This window comes from Nuphar pumila, chromosome 2 (genome assembly GCF_984573655.1).
Source record: "Nuphar pumila chromosome 2, dmNupPumi1.hap1.1, whole genome shotgun sequence".
NCBI classification, from domain to species: Eukaryota; Viridiplantae; Streptophyta; class Magnoliopsida; order Nymphaeales; family Nymphaeaceae; genus Nuphar; species Nuphar pumila.
Genome location: NC_143250.1, coordinates 20,370,001 through 20,392,066, shown reverse-complemented (window position 1 = coordinate 20,392,066; position 22,066 = coordinate 20,370,001).

Genomic DNA, 22,066 nt, shown 5'->3' with positions numbered 1-22,066 from the left:
TCGTTTGTCTCAAATTTTGAAAGTATCTCATATTCACTTAGGCTTAATCTGCCGCAGCTTTTGCTTAGAGTGCTCATTGAACAGTTCTAAGGTTAGAGGGAAGGTTCTGGTTTGTTGACAGACATGCTGATAGTTCTCTGGAAATAAAAAATTTACTTGTTCATTATCAATTGTTAAAATGTACCAAGCTTTTGATAGAGATAATTTTCATTTGACTGATTTTCAGCTTCTCTAATGATTAGTAAAGCTTATTATTTCTAGCCTTCAGGGCAAAAATCCAATTTGAGATCCATATTCTAGGCAAAAATATATATTCAATGCAAATATCCAATTTGAGATCCATATTCGAGACAAAAATCCATATTTGGGGCAAATTTTTAATTCAAGATCCATATTCAGGGCAAAAATCCAATTTGAGATCCTTATTTGGAGCAAAAATTCATATTCAGGGCAAAAGTCCCATTCAAGATCCATATTTGGGGCAAAAATCTAATTTTAAATCCACATTCAAGGCAAAAATTCATGATTTTAAATATAATTTTGTAATTGGATACATATTCATGTAAAAAATCATCATAAACTTATTAAAACATGTAAAATGGTTGACAGATTGGGTCGTATAATCCAAAATGAAGTAATTTGACCCATTATCCATTATTGTCCAAGTTGTTTGCACATCGTCATCAAACAACGGATATTTGGAACAATATTTGAGTATAGTCTAAACAAATGTTGGACTTAAAACAGAACAAAACCAATGTTCTGTTATGTTCTTTTTGTTCGTTAAAGCCATCAAACATACCCTAAAGAGCCTGGTTTACCCATAACCGACTAGGACAAAACTCTATAGGGTCTGGGTATTGTGACAAATAAGGAGACCCGATTAAGACCTGGGTCAGGATCTGAAGGTCCTATTAATACATGGGTCCAGGTATAGTTTGTGAAATTTTATACTAGACCTGGCCTCGACCCCGAGTTTCGATTATGACCCATAAATTTTTAATGTAAAAATAATAAAAGATATTATTTTATCAGTTCATGTAGTTTTTATCGGGTTTGGGTATGATTTCTTTTATAATAAACCTGATTAGACCTAGGTCCGGGGACTCGATACCATACCTGAAAATCTGGTCCAAATCTGGTTTCTGAACCAAACCAAACTCACTCCCCTGATGATGAGAGAGAGAGAAGGGAAACTTGTTTGGGACCTTCTCACAATTTTTTTTACGTGGCACTTACAAAATCGAGTATTGTAGAATGACCATTATGAAAAAAAAAAAAAAAAATTGCATTGCATATAAGACTCCGAAGTTATCAACCGTTTGCAAAAGGAGCTGCACGGTATTTCAGCTTACTCTTTTTTTTTCAACCATTAACATAACATATATATATATATATATATATATATATATATATATATATATATATATATATATATATATATATATATATATATATATATATATATATATATATATATTAAAGTGCCTTTGATCTTCATTGTATTAACAAAAAGCAAAAGATTATTTAATTTAGTAATATGGCTTAAAAGAAGATTATGGACTCGAGGTTGAGCCTTTACCAATTGAAGAATTACTATGGACTACATTGAGGTATTTATTATGTTTAGTTTAAATGTTACTTCCTTATCATGGTTGAGAGGTTATTGTGGATTTGATTTTTTTCTTATTAACTAGCCTTCCAATCAAGTTTTGAGGTTACTTGCTAATCATTGGTAAATCTAAAATGCTTGCCCTTCACAAGAATTCAGTTTCATAAATATTTAATATACATATATATATATGCATTTTCATAGTTTTATATATGCAAATACCATTAGAGTAATACAAATGGTGTCAGACACATCTCATGCGATGTCACATTGTATATTAGAATACCATGTCATGTGTCGAGTGGCTGAGCCACATGGTGGGCACGTGCCCACCCTGACCTGGGAACCCCCTTAAGGTGGTATCGGCTTAGGGTAAGTAGTATCCACTCTAACGCAAAACTCTAAAGAGATGCCCCGGGTCAGAGCGGGCACCATCTGGGCCCAACCCACTAGGGGTCACGAAGAGCGCCCCTCCTCACCCGACTTTGTCTCTCTCTCAACCTTTGTGTCTCCAACTCTCACACTGTCCGATGAGTATCTCTCTCCTCCCCTATCTGGCCGAAGCAGGTTATATGTTCCCCCCCCCCCGAACAGGGCAGTTAGCTACATCTCATGATCGGGGGTCCCAAAGAGCACCACGTATGTAAGCATGTGCGTCTCGTATCCCCATGTTTGTCAGCATTAATTAGCGTTGGAGTTTGATAAGATTGCAAAGACTTAAGTACCCTCTTCTCCATTGGTGCAAAAAAAATGACGGTTCTTGAAACGGAGTGGTTGTAAAGACTTAAGTGCCCCGAAGATGATTATTTAAGACCAAGTCTCTGCACTGCAGGATTATCCGAGAAAGAAATCTCCCCTGGAGGAGGCCATGAACATCAACCCTCTCACTCTCTCTCTCCCTTCTATTTATGCTTCTGTGCACATCCATTAGAAGATCATACATTACTCCATCAAGCACCGACTGACCTATACATTGACTCTTGTGAAACCTGATTCAGAGTTTTTACCCTTACAGGAGGAGGGTTTGGGGGCTCCTCCCAGCGTGGGTATCATCATTCAACTAAATGAGTTGTAGATCCTGATTCAGAGTTTTTACCCTTACAAGAGAGGGGTAAAACCTCATCTCACTCTCTCTCCCTTCTCTCTCTACTTCTGTGCACATCCAACAAACGATCCAACATTTCTCCATCAAACACCGACTGACCTGCACACTAACTGTAGCATCGTTCAACTTGATGAGTTGTGGAACCTGATTTAGAGTTTTTGCCCTTACAGGAGGGGGGTTTGGGGGCTCCTCCCAGCGTGGGTAGCATTATTCAACTTGAAGAGTTGTGGAGTCTGATTCAAAGTTTTTATCCATTCATATTTTAAGGCATTAGATCTCATTTTTGAACATCCACGCATGTGCAGTTTGCTTTCATCATATTCAGTTGCTTTCTAGATTATACTTTGAATTCTTGTGCATTTTAGATCTATCGATTTGTATGTAACCAGAGCTCATTTTAACTTGAATTTTTTACTGCAACTTCATGCATATGTCTTCATGCTCTCCACTAAAAATCAGATCATTCTGGGTTTGTTTGACTCACTTTAAAAATCGAGATTCAAAACCTGTTATTTTGCACCGTCAGGATTTTAGCAGAATCAGGACCAACTTGCGGAAGTGATTTCTCCCTAACCAGAGATGATTTTTCTGATCCGTAAAAAGGGTTGTTTTCTAAATTAAATCTAGTTTGTTTATACCAAATTTCAGCGATTTCTATGGTGTTTTCGTACCAGTTTTGGGTCAAAAACCATAACCCTTTCACCCTGTGTCATTTTAACGACTCAGATTTTGATCCATTTTGTTTGAATTTTATTTTCCTAATGGAAGATCATTTTTCAATTCTGTAAAACGGGTTCTCTTTGTTTATGTGTCTAGTTCATCCCTGTAAATTTTCAGAATTTTTCATGGTCAATTATTATTTTATTTTGATTAAATACCAGAACCTTGTATCCAGATTTTATAAATGTTCTGATTTTGGCCTCCATATCATGACTGTTGTAGCACTTCTTCAACAAATCTTATTTGATTGGCAATATTCTTCAGCAAATTATTGTTATGATTTTTTTGAGTCTCTAATGAGTCTCTATTATGATTTGTAGTATTTTTTGGTCTCCAACGAGCCTCACAATGATTTATAGTGTTGTTCGATCTTTTAACTATGATTTATAGTGCTTTGGGGTCTCCAACGAGCCCCACAATGATTTGTAGTATTTTTCGGTCTTTTAACTATGATTTATAGTGCTTTCGAGTCTCTAACGAGACCCACAGCGATTTATAGTGTTGTTGGACATCGCTATAGAGATTTGTAGTGTTTATCGCTAAACACTACAACGATTTGTGATACAAATCGCTATCTGAATTAGGACCAACTTGTCAGGGTCATATCTCCCTAACCAGATATCGGATTTCAAATCCGTAAAAAGTGGTGTTTTCGTTATGAAGTCTAGTTTATTCTTGTAAATTTTCAGCGATTTCTATGGTCATTTGATACCTCATTTGGATCTAAAACCAGACCCCTATCAGTCTGCCTTATTTGAGTGACATAGGTTTTTATTTCATTTTGTAAGACTCATATCTCCCCAACGGAAGATCATTTTTCAAATCCGTAAAAAGATTTTTCTTCCTCTATGTGTCTAGTTTATATCTGAAAAGTTTTATAACTTTTTATACTCATTTGATATTTCGAACCTGTTAAAAACCTCTATTAATCCCCGTGCACTAATACTTCTGACACAAAGCACACTTGTGGTTTATAGTGCTAACAGAGTCCCATAAGGATTTGCTGGATCAGATGTATTTTCAAAAATTCTTGAAGATCACCCCATGGAACATCGACTACAGTCTCATAGATTCTATTGTGCAGTTTTGGAGTCCGTCTTCAAACACTTTCATCTTTAAAGACATTGAGATAACAATTACGTTGGAGGACGTGACATAAATTATCTGATTGAAGTGCCATGGGAAGCCAGTGACTAGTCATCGCTGGAGGTCATTCAAGGATTTGGGTCATGTCCTCATAGATGTGGATGATGAGGCATGGGATAATGTTGAAGTCAAGTTATCATGGTTGAGGAACCACCATGGCTTTATATTGACAAGAGTTCTAGTGGGAAGCAGGTGTCAACTTTTGGAGGAAAGGGCAGAAAGAATCCACAGAACGATATTAGAGTAGTCTTGCTCTACTTTTTTGGTGCATGCTTATTCATCGATTTGTGGGGGGGGGGGGAGACAATCCATGGATTATACTTGGAATTGCTGCAACCATCGACTTCCATCGATAAATATGCTTGGCGAGTTGTCGTTCTTGCACACATGTATGCAGGTTTGTTTGAGTGCAAGAATGATAGAAAAAATATTGCATGCGTTTTGGTTTTGTTAGAGGTATTCATTTTTTCATGTTTCCTATTTGATATTTCTTTGCATTCATTATCTATAAATTGTTCACATGGTACTAATCCTTGTATTGATCAGGCCTTACAGGTTTAGATATGGGAGCACATATCTATTAGAAGGCCCTTGAGACGTAACTTTTTTTTAAATTTTCATGTGCTATAATGTTGAGACAAACACGTGACGATGAGGATATAAATGATTGAAGATGGTTGAGTCTTAATATCAATAGGGCGTCTTGCATGACATAATTACATAATATCACCGAAGCACACGAAATAAAGTTGTTTGATTCTTGTTATTGAGGTGAATCAATTGTGTATATAATAGGGAATAAAGTTTTTTTGAATCTTATAAGTTGTTGTATATGTGTTGTTTTTGTAACATGTGATTGATTTGTTTATGAGAATCATTTGTGTACAATGTGTGACAAAATTTATATGGGATGAAGAGAAAAACCCAAACGTGCATTTATATGAGATAAAATTTTGTAAGAAAAAGTAATTTTGAAATATGGGTGTGATTCGACTAAGAAATTTTGCAATATAATTTCATAATAATTCATGTGATACTCATCCGCAATTTCACAATTATCGAATTTTTGAAAATCTTATGATTTTCCTTGGTGATCGTGTGAAACTCGGCACGACTTTCACAAATTGTTTGGAATTTCGCAATCTTTTTTTAATATCACGACCTTCGATGTGATTTTGTTGAGAAGTTCTATTGTTGTATTGTTTTAGCATCATGATGTGCAAAAATAAAAAATTCGCACTTGTGAGGGTTAAACTAGCAAAAAAATTGAGAACCTATGATGTTGTCTATTCGACGAATTTGGTAAAGTATGCAAAAAATGATCATACTATACAACAAAATTGACACATTTTCGAAAATGCCCCATAATTTACCAAATTCGCTGAATGGACAATATTGTAAGTTACCAAAATTTTCTTGCTGGTTTTACTCCTCCTAGGTGCGAATTTTCGATTTTTGCAGGTCACGACTCTAAAATAATACAGTCATGGAACTCGTCAACAAAAGTGCATTTGAGGTTGCAATATTACATAAAAGTTTGCAAAATTACAAACAATTTGCGAAGCTCGTGATAAGTCTCATGTGATCACCAACAAAAACTATAAAATTTATGAAAGTTTGATAATTACAAATTTGCTTACCAGTATCACATGAAGTATTACAAAATTGTCAAAGTCTGATATTGCATAATTTCTTATTCGAATCACACGCGTATTGCAAAATTACTTTGGATTGCAAAATTTTGTCCCATATAAATAACACATTTAGGTTTTTTTTTCTTTTTTTCATTTGTATCTAGAAAAAGCGGTAACCTCAATCCTCCTACCTCTAGAACCCCAACCCTTTTGGCCATTCCTATGAAAGTTGTTTGCTCCACCTCGTACTAGGTTGCAGTTTCCTTCTTCTTCACTTCTCTGGTTAGCTATTAAGGTGAGTTCCATACTATGTATGTTTTGTTGTATTTTCTTTTTTTCTTTAAAACATAGTTTCCTCTTCTTTTTGTTTGATTGTTGCTATGGACTTATTATGTGTGTTTCGTTGTTGTGGATGTTACCTTATCTAAACATGTAATATTTGTCACCAAATTTACCATTTAGAGTTTATGATCTCTTAAGATTTTCGCATGTAATATAGTTTCTTATTAGTTTTATTTGGTTGTTGTGGTAAACTTATTATGCTTATGTATGTTTCATTGTTTAAGGTTTACGATCTTTAGGGATTTTTGCATATATCTACCTATAAAAGTTAGTACCAATATGCATCATGGAGTTTGCAAATTTTCTTATTTGAATGCACTTATTAAACTTTTTTTTAAATCATAGGTAGCTCGCGATGTCTAAACAAGGATAAAGAAAAGCAGTCAATGACCAGTCACCCGACACAATTGTGGTGGCTAATACTAAAGAGGACCAACCAAAATATAGTGAAGTGCTACTAGTTTTCAAAGGAACTTTTTTGATATGTAAAGTAAGTACTTTTTTAAGTTTTTTTAGGTGTGTTTGTTTGTTTTGATCATGCATGAATTCTTTTAAAAATAAGATGAGTGTATTTACCTATTTGATGGAACACCTAGAAAGATTCATACTTAAACTTACTAGTTTTTACATAAAAAATAGCAGAAGGATACGCTTTGCCAAAGACCATTTACATGACCCCGTACTTCTATGTGAGTCTATAAAGCAATGTTTCTATTCTTTTCTTCTTTTTAATAGAAACTAATCAGTAAACATTGAAATTCACAACAAATGTTCAAAACTCCCCTATATCAAGACGGGGCACGCTTATGCTTGGAGCCCAACCCTGTGCCATATTTGTTCTATAAATGTGACAAGGTATACACTTACATAACATATAATTCAAACTGCACAATTACCTTAAAATCAATTTATGTTGCAGATCTTGACTCCTGTCAATTGAGGCAATTTTCACTGGGTTCTTTGAAAGATGAATATGAAGGCAAAGAAGTTAAGGTTGTATAATTCAATGGGAATTACAAAACTTGTTGATAGTAACACAACAAAGATGGTACACAATGTTATTACCTATCCAATATTGTGTTTCTTTTGTTCAAGTTTCCATTTGGTTCAATGTTGTGTTGCAGGTTTATTTTTTTCATGGATGGATTGGTTGCGATATTTATGCAGAATGGTCAACCACTTTTGTGTAAGACATTCCTAAGCAATCAAATGAGTAATTACTTTTGTACATGTTTGTTAACTCATTTTGTGCATGTTTGTTCACTTGGTATATGAATGTTACATGCATGATTATGTGTCCTTTTGTATATGCAATACTTAGGATTAGGCAAACCATTAAATTTCACACAGGTACACCATGCTATGTGTTCATGTTTTATAATTTTTTCTGTGATATTTGTCACATGTTTACTGAGTGACTTTTTTTTAGGCTACTATAATAGTAGTTATGCGTCGAATGATAACACTCTATAAATGTGAAAGAAGGATCATCTATGAAGAGTGAAAGAAAAATAGGGTTGAGCTTACAATAATCGAAGTTGATGAAGAATCGAAGTGAGAGGATACCCTAACCCTTGAGATTGTAGAAATGACATCGGATAATGAGGTGTCAGATGGTGATGAAAGGTCACAGGAGCTTTGAGCTGTCATGGGTGCCATAATGAAGCAATGAATCAATGACCCTCTTTTTTGTATTTTTGTAGTTGGCTCAGGTATCTTCAATTTGATTTTGAGGTTGTTAGTTTGTTGGGATTTCAGATGTAAAATTACCATATATACTAAAATACAACATGAATTAGATGCATCATACAATGATACTATATAAGGGGTTAATTTTTTTCTGATCAAAGAATCTTTTACTTTTGGTTGTGGCCCTTAGACATCCAATTAAGCGGTTAGCCTAATCAACTCTACTAAGAGTCACATTGGATAATGAATCATCTACCAAAAATATATGGCTAATTGGCAAACTTAGTCATTGGTTTGCTCAAACTCACTACTATTTCTCTATGATAAATTCACAAGCAGCTAAATCATTCACATAATCGATATAAATAAACTTTATCATCATGTTTTAATTAGAAAGAAAATTCGCAAGGTAAGTGCAAATTTTCATTCATTCATTCCTTTTGATTTAAACAAGTTTGAACAAAAATTCGTATGTTGTGAATTTCCTTTCTGATTTAAAAAAAATAAAAGTTAATTTGCATGTACCTTGCAAAATTTCTTTCTCGTGCAAAAATTCACCAGTTACAAACATATGTTCATTTCATACTTTTTTTACACATTATACATAAATGATTCTCATAAACAAATCAGTCACCTATTACAAAAACAACACATATCCAACAACTTATAAGATTCAAACAACTTCATTCTCTATTATATACATAATTGATTCTCCTCAAATAACAAGAATCAAACAACTTTATTCCTTGTTATATACACAATTCATTCATAAACAACTTCAATTGCCTTAATTAATTAATATACATAACAACATTCAAATAACTTCAATAATGTATAAAGGTTAATTAATCAATTAATACACATAAAAATTTTCAATAATATATAAAGTTTAATTAATCAATTAATAGACAACAAATTTTAATAATATATAAGTTTAATTACTATACACTACAAAATTTATCACTCTAACAGCTCGTTGATGTAATTTTGCAAATTAGCGATGAGAGCACCTTGAGACTTATGCATCTCCCTTAAACAATAATTTTCTATATTTGCCCCAATAGTACTTATTGTATCCCAACTTCCTCTTGGATGTGGACCTTATCTCCCTCTTCATTCATGTGTACATCAACCATGGATTCTCTATTAATGTCTTTGCTACCATCATACCAGTCTTTCAATTTATACTCAAACATAGTGGGATAATCCTTCTTCTTATCCTTTATTGTGTCATGAATTATTTAATTAACTACTTTAGGGCAATGGGCCATGTCTCCATCTTGTTCAAGCTGGGTATCGGCATTGACAACAACTTCACTTTGAGCCAATGGCTTAAATTGCTTCACCAATGAGTCCCCCTCTCCTTCCTTTGATGCTTCTGGGATAGGAGTCAAATATTTGGCCATAATATCATTAATTTTTTCAGCAGATTCAGCTGCACTTGTGGGTCAATTTGAAATTTTTAGTAACTCATTAGTTAAAATTGCATATGTCTGCTTGGATGAGCGCCAATTTTTATGTTGCAGATCGTTGAGGCTGCATTTTTGGTGGAGAAGATCTGACAACCAGATTTTTGGTGTGGGAGCATGATGTCTCTATCAAAGTGGCAAGCCTATTGTACTATCAAGATATGTCTTATGAAACACCACATAACTATCAAATGCTATAGGTCCTTCATGTTCATTCTGCTTGTTAGGCTGATTCTGCTTATTGTTTCTTTTCTTCTTTATGTTGGCATGTGTAACTTGTGTATTTTTTCTCTTCTTTGGTGTAATCTCGTAATAAAAAATTCAATTCCTATGATAACAACAGTAAACTCAATAATATATATGCAAAAACCTATAACACCTTTACATGCAAAATTGAAAAAAGCTTGGCTAGCCTTATCGATAACAACTGGATAATATACATGCAACAAACTTTGGTGCCATCTCATAATAAAAAATGATAACAGTAAAAAAAATATGTTTTTATACTAGAAAAACAACACTGAAAAACTAGTTTACCAGAAAACCTAATCGTGAGTAACTTTATAAAAAAAACTTGATTGAGGGACACCGATGAAGTTGTTGTTGATGCTTTTACCAGAATATTCGTATGAGATTCTCTAGAAAACTCGCTGGAGGAGGGCCAAAATTCGAGGACTTCCACCACCGGCGAACCATTGCCGATGAACCGTTGCCCATGAGGGATTTTTGCAAAATTGCTACCGTCAGAATATTCGCTTGAATGTTGTCGAAATGTTGCTGGAAGATCGTCAGATGGATTGGGGACCATAAGAACGCTAGGTGTTTTATAAATAGGGCATTCAGATAAAAAAAAAGAAGTTGAGAAACAAAGCATCATTATATGGGATGAAATTTTGTAATACGTGTGCGATTAAAAAAAAAATCGCAATATCAAACTTTCACAAATTTTTATAGTTTTACAATACGTCATTATACTCATCAGCAATTTCATAATTATCAAACTTTTGCAAATTTTATGATTTTCGTTGTTGATCACACTACACTCGTCATGAGGTTAGCAATTTGTTTGTAATTTTGTTAACTTTTATGTAATATCTCAACCTCTGATGCAATTTTGTTGATGAGTTCTGTGAGTGTATTATTTTAGCATCATGATTTGTGAAAATCGTAAATTCACACATAAGAGAGGTAAAACCGGTAAGAAAAAATTGGTAACCTGCGATATTGTTCATTCGGCTAATTTGGTAAATTATGGGGCATTTTTTAAAACACATTATTTTGTCGTATAATACTGTTATTTTTCATAAATTGTGGGGCATTTTCAAAAAACACATAAATTTTGCCATACAATATGGTCATTTTTCATTTTAAAAAGCTTCTTACTAGTCATAAACATGTGAATTCCAAACATATTTTGTACTAAAGAAGCAATGACATCTATAACATTTGATCTACAAAATATCGAACAATTTTAAAGAAAAGAATAATTTATACTCAATAGTTTTGTACCTTTTTTAGTACCTAATATTTACCTAAATATATAGAGAGAGAAAGATGAAAATATTTGGTACTAAGAAGAAAGGTAAGAAACTATATTGTTAGAAATCACATGCACAAGTTGTATCAACTCAATCTAACCACATAGATGCGTTCAACATGGTTTGTTTGCCAAGTATCAAGCCTTGGATCATATTTTTCGATGTAAAAACATGATTCAAAGTTTTTATATATTGTGGGCTATTGATTTCTGAATTCCTTTAAAGACCTGCTTACTTGTCATAATCACGTGATTTAAAACACATTTCTACTAAACAAACCATGTAGATAACATCTATAACGTTTGGTCTACAAAATATTGACCAGTTTTGAAGAAAAGAGTAATTTCTACTCAATAGTTCTATACCTTCATGTGTACCAGATACCCCCCCCCCCCACCACACACACACACACACACACACACACACACACATATATATATATATATATATATATATATATATATATATATATATATATATATATATATATATATATATATGCTGTTTTCGCTATTACCTATAAATGCCTTCTTTTTTGTTTTTTCCATTTTTGGTTGTTTTTATGAAACTAATCTTAAATATGTGATCTACATATTTCACTTAGCTACAATGTGCTGTACATGCCAACCTCTATTGAATAATCTGATTTTGACACAGGTAGGATTTTATAAGGCTTAAAAAATAGTGTTTTCATTGAAAAATAGGATTTCACTTTCTCATGTTATAAACTTGTGTTTTCATCGAAAAATAGGATTTCACTTTCTCATGTTATAAAATTTGTGTTTTCATAGAAAAAACGTGATTCAAAAGCCAGTTCCCACTATTTTGAACATGATGAATCCATTTATGAGGTCAAATTGGATAAAAAGAACTCTTGAATGGGATATCCAAAGGCATTTGTATGTAATGGTGACATTACTAATACATAACCTTATATATATAGAGAGAGATGTGTATCTTCCAGACCATCCCATATCCCTTTAAAAAGCATATTTGCATGCATTTTTTTGCTTAATCTAAATGTGTATGTCCATGCTTTATTTAGTAGAAAACATGTATTAGTTTAAACATTTTCACGTTTATTAGTTTTAGCTTAACAGAAAAATTGAACGGTTCATAATATACAAAAAACTTATTAACTAAAAAACAAGAATTCTTGTAAATTTGATTCAGTCCAAAACATGATTTTTAGGGGGCATTTGAATGCCTGTCCATGAGATGCACCGAGTGCAGGCCCTACGCATGTCTGCAAGCCCACACAAACGTGGGACAGGTGGATGCCAAAACAGCATCCGCCACTGCTCTGTGTCCCCACACAGAACAGTGGCGGACCGACAATCACGAACACACCAAAAAAAGTTTTTTTGGGGCGTGTGGATGGGCAGCCTGTCCTGTCTGCGAATGTGCATGGATGCCCCGACGGGTCTTGTTCATGCACGTCCACAATTCAAATACACCCTTAATGAATAAGTAACGATAAACACATCTACAAGTTCGAATTAAAAAAAAAACACATGAGTACACTTTTTAAAGGGATCCAGATGCTACATGCTTTGAAAGCTACACATTTCTCTCTCTCTCTCTCTTTATATATATATATATATATATATATATATATATATATATATATATATATATATATATATATATATATATATATAATGAGAGATAGGAATAAAGACCTGCCCACTAAAAAACATGTCAAACCTACCCACTAAAACTTGAACCCACCTGTGATCAAATGCACCACTTGGCACCAGTCTGCCGGTTGACTGGATGAGCGCAGAAAGGTTTTGGGATCATGGTGAGGTAGGGATGCCAACGATAGTTGGTGCATCATCAGGGGTTGCTGGACGCCGCTGAAAAACCCGATCTCGATAAGACTGTAACTATGCAAGGCTCGAGTACGATAAAACAGGTTACATCATGAAGTATCTCCAATCGTCAATCCAAAACCACCATTGGAAAGATCTTGACGTGTAGTATGCCAAAAAATACTTGGCTCATCGGGATTCTGCCGAAATTGGACAGAATCTTTGCCGGAAGTTGCAAATGCACCACTAGCTAGTGGGTATGTTTGGCATATTTTTTAGTGGTCAGGTTTTCATCTCTCTCTCTCTATATATAGGGTGTTAATCAGTGTTGTGAGAGGCGTATGCCTCAGTACTTGAAGCGTACGCCTCACAGGCGAGGCGCACGCTCAAGGTACTGAGGTGCACCCTCAGTACCTGAAGCGTTCTGGAATTGCTTTGAATACATAATTATCTAAAATAATTTCAAATATAACACTGTTTGGATTGCCCTCACTATGATTTCAGCTAAATGTTTGATGCAAGTTTCAATAGCATTAACAGCTCCCGATTAATTGCGTGGTGGTAAACCACTAAAAATCTTTCATTAGTATAACTAACTTAAATTTACATATACCTGTATATAAGTAAGAGATCGTGCGCAAAAGTGCATTGCTGAAAAACTATAGTTTCATGATAGTTCTATTGCATATTGCATGTATGCATTTGAAATGTCCAAGAAAAAAATATTCATATGCATCACTAAGATTTTTTTTTTGTTTAGGCCGTTTTTGATGGAAACAAATTCAAGGTTATAATTTAAAAAAATTGGGAGCTATTTATTTTTCAAGTCCTTCAAAAACCTTATATTTACTAAATCAACTATCAAACAAACTCATATATGTATATAACAAACTCATATATGTATATTTATATTAAAAAACCATTTACCAGTGCTATTTTATTAATATTATATATTTTATTATTTTGATCATGAAGCTTACGCTTCAACGCCTCGCTTCATAACATGCTCAACGCCTGGCTTCGCCTCATCGCATTTAACAACGTTGGTGTTAATGGATACTATTATTTTTTTTGTAAAGATGAGACTTTCATTACCATTGTCAAAAGCATAGGCATAACAGAGATAATGGATACTATTATTAAAGACAACGAGTAGACATCTGCAAAATATATGCATATTAAGGAAAAAGTTGTACATGCACGAGGGGTTTGAGGTTGGCATATATAAAAAATAATAAAACATTTTGAAAATTTAACGTGCCTTCAAAGAGACTTAATCAACTGAACGAGGTTATTTAGAGAAAGCCAAAGGGGACTATTCCAGGAGTAGGCTTGCTTTTTTGGTGTAAATTTACTGTTTCTTTTTCCGATTAGTGAAAATGGTAAATTTAATTTGTGAAAACAATTCCATTGCGGATACCTGTTTGGTTATTGTCACATTCATTTGAATTGGATGACCAAAAAAAGGGGATTGCAGAGTCATGTGTCCAGACCTATTTCAGGGTGAAAAGATCAGGTGCAATATGATTGCACAAAGATTTGTGCATTAAGCACCTCATCACCCTCCATCTTGGGGACAGGCCTGTCAGGTGTGGGTCTCAAGACCTGATGGCAGGCAATTAGGTGCTTAATGCACAAATTTTGTGCAATCATATTGCACCGGATCTGGACTCGATTCGGAAATTTGCAGGTGGAACATTGGGATTAATCCAAAAGAGATTAATATTTTGGAGAAAGGTGCCATCAAAATTGTTACACATGGCGCTGCATCATTGGCAACCTTGGGTTAATAATTCAAATAGTTTTTCTTGAGATTCTATTGGTCGTTCTGTTTTCCCAACGGCTGTGAATAGTCTCAAGAACAACATCAATCACTGCACCAGAAAGAGGAGCCTATCCAACAACCGCCCCTATAATCTTGTTACTCTTCGGGCACTTTTGCGTGCCGCAAAAAGTTAAATGGTGGATTCCGCGGGAATGCACAGGTCCGTATGCATTTACGTGGGACCCACAGCCTCCAGTTGACATACCAGATTACTTTTTCGCGTGGAAAGAGTGTTGAAAAATTCTGCATTCTTATGCACGATCCGGATGGCAATCGATGTAGGAGATCTGAAACCCTTTTTGATCTGATCGGTGAGAACGATGCTTGGAGGAGCACAACAAGACACTTTCTTAATAGGGACAATTTTCCCATCTGGAATAAACCTGAGTGCAGCAAAGTTGTGCACAACTTTGCTTTTGAGATACAAGTCTGCACCTTCTTGTACTGTACTAACCACCCTTGACACGGGAGGTTAGCCTCTATGACACAACTACCCTGAACAACTTCAGGGTGAGGGAGAGTAGAAAGAGTGGAATAAAACCCACACAAAAAAAAAAACCAAAGAAAAACACAAAGAGTGTTTTGCACTTTCTCTTTTTATCTCATAAACTCAACCTTTTTTGACCATAAAAAGTAACTGACAAAGTCAGAATAAGTGCAATGTAACTGACCCATCAAGGGCATCCACCCCCCAAATACAACTACCACGTGCACAAACTGTCCCAACGTGTAGATAAGTTGAGGCTAACTCTGAGAAATTTGGCAAGGCACAACGAAATTTCGCAAGTTGCAAATGAATTACGCAAGACATGAGAATTTTTGCAAGTCACAAAGGAGATTGGTAAAAGGATAGGTCAAAGACCGGATTAAACCATATCGAACAAGATCAAATCCAATATTCAATATTTAATATTCAAAATTCATTTGACAAGCTCAAAATCTAATGCCCCTTGAGGGCCTTGCCCTCTAAGGCAACCTCCCTTATTTTAAACTCAATGATCAATATGAGACTAAACATTTTTCATAAAATAGAAGTGAACTGAGCATGATTTGAATGTATGAAAAAAAAAGTGTTCTTTTATCGTAGTTTAGGAGATCATACTTAACATGATTTTAAATAGTGAAATATGAAATGCTTTTGCAAGTACATGTGTGCATATGCATGATTGATATAACTGCACGACTAAAATTAAATATTCGTGCAAATATTGCATGTGATGTATGGCATGTATGCAATGAATGTATCATGCATATGAATTTGAATTAAATGATTTATGGATCATGGCATGTATCATGCACCAAAGCATATTTGTTTGAGTCATACATGAGGGCTTGGACTATTGAATCATGCATGAGAGCATGAGAAGATTATTCAGTGAGATAATGACACTAGAATATGACATATGACTTAATAATAAAGATAACTCTGTGATCATGGGTCCAATTGAGGCGTCGGTGAAACCATGCTCTCAGATATGGTTGGGTCCGTCTTGATCTCAACAAGATGGCTAAGTCCGTCTCGATCTTTTGTATTTCTTTGAGAAGAGAAGGTGGTGCAAACCTCGTGAAATATTTTGAGACTTGAAGGACTATGTATGCCTTGTCCTCCGTCTCACAGAGGTATAGAGGACGGGGCCTACCCGGGAGGGGGGGGGGGTCCATAGGGTAAGGCCAAAAACTCTGCAGAGTAAGAAAAAATGTTTTAATTTATTTTAGCTCAAGTGACATACGCGGGCGTGGGCCGGTATGAGGACTCCATGTTCATCTCCTAATCATTGCATTGCAGGATTGATCGCTTGGGATAGACCTAGTTATGCCATATGAGAAAGAATAAAATACATAGTATAATAAATACTCCTATGATTGTTTCTGGGTGGCTATACCCTCTATTGTATTAGATGTGTTTAAATAATTAAGAAAAACAATGCATTAGATTTTTTAGAATCATGTGCATAAACATATAGATATAGACACGTAGAGTTTGCTAATGTTTACATGTCATTGCATATGAATTTATATGTGAATGAAAAAGACATATTTAATGTTATATGACTGACCTGTTGATGCAAGTCACGAACTTGACTATTGCACGTGAAGTGCTTGTGTGTGTTAGACACACAAGAAAGGTCGAGAAAGTGCCTATTCCCTATTTGTTTAAATGCTAAAGTGCATTAACCGTCTTAAAAACGAACATGATGATTTGATAAATATAAAAATGCATACCATAGCCATGAGAAGGACATGTATACTCTTTTTCTGAGAAAAGATTGTGAATGCTTATATTTTTACATAGACTGCTATGTCTTATTTACTTGAAAAGTATGCACATATCAAGTATGCTGGAATGGTCGAATGAGACTTCGATCTGTTTGTCATATGTAACTTTATAGATGCATACACTATGTTTGAGAGAGATTCTGATGTGCGTGTATTTCACGCTAAATATGGACAAATGAGATTTGACCTAATTATATTGTGCAATTATATGTAAGTTGCTTAATTATTATTCATGTATGTGAATGAATGCTATGTAGATGTTTATTGTAGTGGATTCTCTCAAACCTCATTTCTAAATGATGAGAATCACATGTTGGATGTATCATTAGAAACTTGATTTGTATTCTTCAAGTTTGGTTTTAGGTTTCTTACGGGCATGTGATTAATGCCCTACAATATTACATGCATTATCCTGGAGGACTGAGCGAAGGATGGGTTATTGCGCACTTGGAGGCACCACTCTTACCTACTATGTTCCCTGTGGGATCTAATCATTTTGTTTTTGATAAACTTGTAAATAATTAAACCATGTTATTGTAGATCTTTACTTATTGAGGACTTGTAAATATTTTGGAATGAGAATTCTTATAAATGTTGTCTTTTCTTAAATATAATAATTGCTCTTAAAATTATAAATCTCAAACTTTTACATAATTTCTTAATTTTTTTTACCCTTAAATAAATTTCGTCTTTCACATTTTTTATATATGACATCCCCTAGAGTAATAACCTCAATCGAGTTGTATCTAAGGTTGGTTTCGTACTGTATTTGATACTAGGTGGCTAATATACACTCACGCTTGCGCTCAAGTGGGTTGTCCAATATTTGGAATGGTTGAAATGTGATCGTAGATGAACTCATTGACTCATTACTCTTGAGAATCGTGTAAAATTTTATAAAAAATAAACAATTTTAAATTTTCTCAAAAATTCAGGTTTGAAAAAAGTTTTGAAAGGTAAGATTTTTGAGGGATGTTACAGTTGGTATCAGAGCAAGGGTAAGAGTGACCTCGCGTTACGAGCAAGATCACCTTCGTAGGTATGCATCTGTGTTATAAATGATTATTTGATGTGCACATATATGATGTGATGTTATGAAATATAAAAAATATTATATAATGTATGGTGTTTGCTTAAAACCTAAAAATATGCTAGGACTCACAAATCGTTTATGTGTGTGTTTGCTTTTCCTGTCCAGATGGCATAGGCACGGAGGGCGAATGACCTCTTGGGCACTCTCGCCACCATGGTTGGGGTAGTACAATAGACAACTATGGATGTTATGGGGGCTAACTTGCAGAACCAGGCAAAACGTCATTAGAATGCAGAGGGAGAGGTTGGATATAAGAAATTTATGGACATGGACCCCCCCATTATTCAAGGGTAAAGTTGACCCAATGGTTGCAGAGAATTGGGTCAAGGAGATGGAGCGAATATTTCATGTACTTTAAGTTTTTAAGGAACAACAGGTGGACTTTGCCACCTATCGATTGAAGGAGCAAGCTCTATGATGGTGCGAGACAATCCACCAGGTTAGATTCGAGAGTTAGACTGTGACTTAGGTGCAGTTCATGAAAGTCTTTTTCGAAGCATGAGAAGGCCAAGAAGATACAAGAGTTTTTTAAGCTCCAGCAAGGAGCTATGTCTTTGCCAGATTATATCACTAAGTTCAAGGAACTTGAGCGATTATGCCCACATGTGTATATCATCGAAGAAGAGAGAGCGACAAAGTTTATGCAGGGTTTGAAGTCTGTTCTTTGAACCAACGTACTGATTCGAGGACCTGAGACACTCACCAAGGCCATTGAGGTGGCCACTGTGCTTGAGGAAGATTGGGTTTCGTATGTGAAGACTCAGAAGAAATTGCATGAGCAATAGTCTAGTGGAGGTCAGTAGCAACAAAAGAGAAAGTTCCACGAGAAGCAAAGATTCACACTGCCTCCCAAGAAACCATTGGTGAGGGCTGAGGGCAAGCAGCATAGACAACTTGTTAGTGAGGAGCGGTGCAAGAAGTGCACGCGTATTCATGTTGGCAAATCTTACACTGTTGTGTCTGCCACTTGCCATTACTGCAGCAAGGGTGATCATTTTGTTCATGCTTGTTATAAAAAGCAAAACAATAAGAGGAAAGCAGTTGAACAGATAGCAAAGGGCAAGCAGCCTCAACATCAAGGAGAGCAGAAGAAGGCAGTCGACCGAGTTTACGTAGCTTCTAGGAGGGACCAACAGGATAGTGACCTGATACAAGGTACTATTATTTTTGCTCGATTTGCTTGTCAATTATAATGGCCTGTAGAACCCTTAAAATATGTGCTTGATGTTAGTAATCCTGTAGGCGATAACTGTATTTGTGTGTATTATTTCTTTGGTTTATCTATACTTGGGTCAGATTCAGGAGGAAAATATGTCAAATGATTTCAAGATTACTTGAAATAAAATGGAATTTGTCATCAAAGATCTTGCCATATAACTCCTTAACAAAATTGGTTAGTAGAAAGAAAACATAGACATATAGTAGAAACCACTAGAACCCTTTTCAATTCTAAGGACATTCCAAAAAAAAATTTAGGTCGAAGCCATTTTAGCTTCAACTTAATAAATAGAATACCTTCATCTTCTTTACAAAATATTTTCTCATTTGAAAACTTTTTAAAATGACTCCTGATTTTAAAAGACTAAGAATCTTTAGTTGTAAGTGTTATGTACTTATAAAAATACTAAACTATCTCCAAAAGTCATTGAATGTGTGAAACAATATGAGAAAAATAAAAAAGAGTATCGTTGTTTTGACCCAATAAACAACAAACTCTATATTTCTAAATTTGTCACCTTCCTTGAAAATGAAAATGGATTTGATAGCAAAGGAACTAAAGAAGAAATTGACTATTCATTTCTATTTGATCTATTGCCAAAACATGATGAGTTTAACTCTATTGATGTGCTTGACCCTTGCTTGATTGATAACTCTAATATTAAACGTTCGGTTGTTGATGAAGTTAGTCATCAAAATGAAAGTTTAAATGAAAATGAACCTAATGATATGCATGTATATACTATGGTCAAAGTGACCATCAATGTCCACTTGACAAGTTCTCTCAAAACATACCCTTAGAGGAATCCCAACATAGGAGATCTAATCGAATCTCTAATGCTCCTAATAAATTTTTGTTACGTGACTCATTATCTCCTAAATTTAGAGCATGTTTAATAACTCTTTACTCTTATTATGAACCATCTCATTATAATGAAGTCAAACAATATCCTCATTAGAATGAAGCAATAGAAATAGAACTTAATGCTCTAAGGAAAGCCAACACATGATATATAGTTGATCTTCTTTTAGGCAAGAAACCTATAGGATGTAGATGGGTGTTTAAAGTCAAAACCAAAAGTGACGAATCATTAGAGATGTATAAAGCAAGATTGGTTGCCAAAGGATATGTCCAAGAATATGAAATAGATTACGAGAAAACCTTTGCTTTCGTCGCAAGAATGATTAGTGTTTGAACCCTAATTGCCATTGCCTCTGTAAAAAAATGGTTCATCTATCAATTAGATGTTAAAAATATTTTTCTAAATGGAGAACTTGGTGAAGAAGTTTACATGGACCCCCCTCCGGGGTTAATATAAATGAAAAAAATTTAAAACTTAAAAAGGCTTTCTATAGTTTTAAACAAGCCTCTAAGGCTTAGTATGATAAATTTAGTAATGTTTTGATTAATTTGGGATTTATCGCTTGTTATACTGACACTGCTCTCTTTGTCAAGAAAACATGTATAAAAATTATGATTATTCTGTTATATGTTGATGACATGATTACCACAGGAAATGACAAAGGAGTTATTGAAATTAAATCTATCACAAAGAAAATTTTTGATATGTCCGACTTAGGGTTTTTGAGATATTTTTTAGGAATTGAAGTTGCCTACTCACTCAAAGGATATATTCTCTCTCAGATGAAATTGGTTGCTAACATATGTGCTAGGTCAGGAGTTTCAGATGAAAAGAAGGTGAAAACCTCAGAAGTCATAAATGCCAAATTAAGACTTGAAGATGATGTATTGTTCGAAGATGCTACTCCATATCAATAATTGATTGAATTTTTTACCCGACTTGATATCGCTCATGCGGTCCATGCAACAAGTCAGTTTCAACATGCTCCTAACAGAGTGCACATGGCTGCAGTTATGAGAATTATTAGATATATTAAAAATACAATCATAGAAAGGCTTTTTTATCATCTTCTCATTCTTAGATTTAATTGCTTATACTGATGCAAATTGAGGTAGTAACCCACATGCTATAATCTCAACTACTAGTTTTTGTATTTTCTTAAGAGATTCCTTAATTTCTTTAAGGTGTAAGAAATAAGAGATTCTTTAATTTCTTGGCTATAACTACAATGGAGCTGGTATGACTAAGGACTCTTCTCCAAGACATGAGAGTTTTAATCTCAAAATCTTCGAAGATGTGTTGTGATAACAAAAGTGTCATTTACATTACAAGTAATCACACATTACATGAAAGAACAAAGCATATTGAGATGGACTGCCACTATATACGTGATGAGTATTTGAAAGAAATTATTGAGTTGTCGTATGTCACCATGGAGTACCAGCTTGCAATTTTTTTTTACCAAAGCTCTTCCTGCACTTCAATTTTTTTTTCTTCTTAACAAACTTTCGGTGATCTCGTCGTAAATTTGAGGGAGGGTGTTAAAATGTATTTATATATATATATATTTGTAATTAATCATAACCTATAAGGGTATTTTAATCTTTTTATCATATATATAATTAGAATAGTCCACTAGAGACTATATTATAATTTCTCTTTTTTCTTCTTTTTTCTTTTTTCTTTTTTACCAAGGTTAGTTTGGGCATCCCACGAAACTA